A 3,682-nucleotide genomic window follows, 5' to 3' on the forward strand; every position below is an offset into this window, starting at 1 on the left:
CAAGAGGGTGGTGGGGGTCTGGAATTCACTGCCTGAAAGGGTTGTAGTGCCATGATCCTTCAACCACATTTAAAAGACACTTGGATGTGCACTTAAAGTGCCGCAACCTACAGGGCTATGAACCAAGAGCTGGAAAGTGGGATTAGGCTGGATGCGATTGGCTGAAATGGTCTCCTTCCATGCTGTAAATTTCTATGATTGTATGATGATTGCCCACTCGCTTAACCTCTCTTTATCCCCTTGAAGCCTCTTTGTACCCTCCTCACAACTTGCTTTCCCACCTAGCTTTGTATCATCAGCAAACTTGGATATATCACATTTGGTCTTCTCATCCAAATCAGATATACATTGTGAATTGCTGAGGCCCAAGTATCGATCCTTGTGACACACCACCAGTTACAGCCTGCCAACCTGAAAATGAACCATTTATTCCTACTTTCTGTTTTCTGTCCGTTAACCAATCTTCAATCCATGCTAGTATATTACCCACAATCCCATGAGCCCTCATTTTGTTTAATAACCTCATGTGGCACCTTATCGAATGTCTTCTGAAAATCCAAATACACCACATCCACTGGTTCCTCCTTATCTATTCTGCTAGTTACAATCTCAAAAAGTTGTCAAACATGATTTCCTTTCATAAAGCCGTGTTGACTCTGACAAATTTTATTAATATTCTCTAAGTTCCTGTTCCCACGTCCTTAATAATAGCATCGAGCATTTTCCCGACTACAGATGTCAGGCTAACTGGTCCATAATTCCCTGTTTTCTCTCTCCCTCCTTTCTTAAATAGCCCAGTTACATTTGTGATCTTTGAAACCATGGGAATAGTTCTTGAATCTATGGAATTTTGGAAGATGACAACCAATGCATCCACTGTTTCTATAGCTACCTTTCTCAGCTATTTACAATATACGTTAATGATTTAGATGAAGGAATTGAATGTAATATCTCCAAGTTTGCAGATGACACTAAGTTGGGTGGCGGTGTGAGCTGTGAGGAGGATGCTAAGAGGTTGCAGGGTGACTTGGACAAGTCAGGTGAATGGGCACATGCATGGCAGAAGTAGTATAATGTAGATAAATGTGAAGTTATCCACTTTGGTGGCAAAAACAGGAAGGCAGAATATTATCTGAATGATGACAGATTAGGAAAAGGGAGGTGCAACGAGACCTGGGTATCATGATACATCAGTCATTGAAAGTTGGCATGCAGGTACAGCAGGCAGTGAAGAAAGCAAATGGCATGTTGGCCTTCATAGCGAGGGGATTTGAGTATAGGAGCAGGGAGATCTTACTGCAGTTGTACAGGGCCTCAGTGAGGCCACACCTTGACTATTGTGTACAGTTTTGGTCGCCTAATCTGAGGAAGGACATTCTTGCTATTGAGGGAGTGCAGCAAAGGTTCACCAGACTGATTCCTGGGATGGCAGGACTGATATATGAAGAAAGCTTGGATCGACTCGGCTTATATTCACCGGAATATAGAAGAATGAGAGGGTTCCATTGAAACATATAAAATTCTGACGGGATTGGACCGGTTAGGTATGTTCCCAATGTTCGGGAAGTCCAGAACCAGGGGTCACAGTATAAGGATAAAGGGTAAGCCATTTAGGACCGAGATGAGGAGAAACTTCTTCACTCAGAGAATTGTGAACCTGTGGAATTCTCTACTACAGAAAGTTGTTGATGCCAGTTCGTTAGATATATTCAAAAGGGAGTTAGATGTGGCCCTTACGGCTAAAGAGATCAAGGGATCTGGAGAGAAACCAGGAATGGGGTACTGAAGTTGCATAATCAGCCATGATCATATTGAATGGTGGTGCAGGCTCGAAGGGCAGAATAGTCTGCTCCTGCACCTATTTTCTATGTTTCTATGTTTCAATATTCTAGGATGTAGGCCATCAGGTCCAGGGGATTTATTGGCTTTCAGTCCCATTATTTCTCCAGTACCATTTTTTGATTAATACCAATTTCCTTAAGTTTCTCATTCTCGCTAGACCCTGGGTTATCCAGTAGTTGCGGCAATTTTGTTTACACCTTCTTCCGTGAAGACAGACTGAAAATATATTTTTAATTTCTCTGCCGTTTCCTTGTTCTCCATTATAATTTCTCTTCAGGGAGAAGGCAAAAAAAAAGTAGAAAGAAACAGAAAGGCGACATCACAGCCAAGGGGGTAAGTGATTGGCTGGTGATTGGTGAGTAGTTTTTCTTTTTTCTCTTCGAAAACAGTGAGTAAACTTTAGCATTGTGGTTGCCAATTTAAGTGTATCTAAGGGTTAAGTCATGGCAGGAAAGCTTGGTCACGTGATATGCTCCTCCTATACCATGTGGGAACTTAGGAATACATCCGGTGTCCCTGACGACTACGTGTGCGGGAAGTGTATCCGCCTCCAGCTCTTGACGGTCCGCGTTGCGGAATTGGAGCCTAGGATGGATTCACTCTGGAGCATCCACGATGCTGAGAATGACGTGAGTAGCATGTGTAGCGAGTTGGTCTTACCGCAGATGAAGGGTCCACAGCCAGATAGGGAATGGAAGACCAGCAGAAAGAGCAGTGCAAGGAAGGTAGTGCAGGGGTCATTCCCCTGCAAAATAGATACACCGCTTTGAGTACTGTTGAGGGGGATGATTCATCAGGGGAGGGCAGCAGCAGCCAAGTTCATGGCACCATGGCTGGCTCTGCTGCACAGGAGGGCAGGAAAAAGAGTGGGAGAGCGATAGTGATAGGGGATTCAATTGTAAGGGGAATAGGTAGGCGTTTCTGCGGCCGCAACCGAGACTCCAGGATGGTTTGTTGCCTCCCTGTTGCAAGGGTCAAGGATGTCTCGGAGCGGGTGCAGGACATTCTGAAAAGGGAGGGAGAACAGCCAGTTGTCGTATGCACATTGGTACCAACGATATAGGTAAAAAAAAGGATGAGGTCCTACGAGACGAATTTAAGGAGCTAGGAGCTAAATTAAAAAGTAGGACCTCAAAAGTAGTAATCTCTGGATTGCTACCAGTGCCACGTGCTAGTCAGAATAGGAATCACTGGATAGCTCAGATGAAAACGTGGCTTGAGCAGTGGTGCAGCAGAGAGGGATTCAAATTCCTGGGGCATTGGAACTGGTTTTGGGGGAGGTGGGACCAGTACAAACCGGACGGTCTGCATCTGGGCAGGACCGGAATCAATGTCCTAGGGGGAGTGTTTGCTAATGCTGTTTGGGAGGAATTAAACTAATATGGCAGGGGGATGGGAACCAATGCAGGGAGACAGAGGGAAACAAAATGGAGACAGAAGCAAAAGACAGAAAGGAGATGAGTAAAAGTGGAGGGCAGAGAAACCCAAGGCAAAAAACAAAAAGGGCCAATGTACAACAAAATTTTAAAGGGTCAAAGTGTAATAAAAAGGCAAGCATGAAAGCTCAGTGCCTCAATGCAAGGAGTATTCGGAACCCAAGAGGGGGCTCTGAGCTAGTTAGAGTGGGTGAGAGCTCAGATGAACAGGACCCCAAGAAAGAATGCAAAAGGCAGGAGGCAACAGAGCAGAGTAGCACTGGGGTAAGTGTAAACCACAAGGTGATAGGAAAGGACAATATGTGTGAATATAAAAGCGCTGCAGGAGGGGTCAAAACGAAAAATCATGGTATAACAACTAGTATTAAAACATCTACCAAAAAGCATTCAGCATTCGAAATAAA

Source organism: Pristiophorus japonicus, chromosome 9, assembly GCF_044704955.1.
Source record: "Pristiophorus japonicus isolate sPriJap1 chromosome 9, sPriJap1.hap1, whole genome shotgun sequence".
In the NCBI taxonomy this organism is placed as follows: Eukaryota; Metazoa; Chordata; class Chondrichthyes; family Pristiophoridae; genus Pristiophorus; species Pristiophorus japonicus.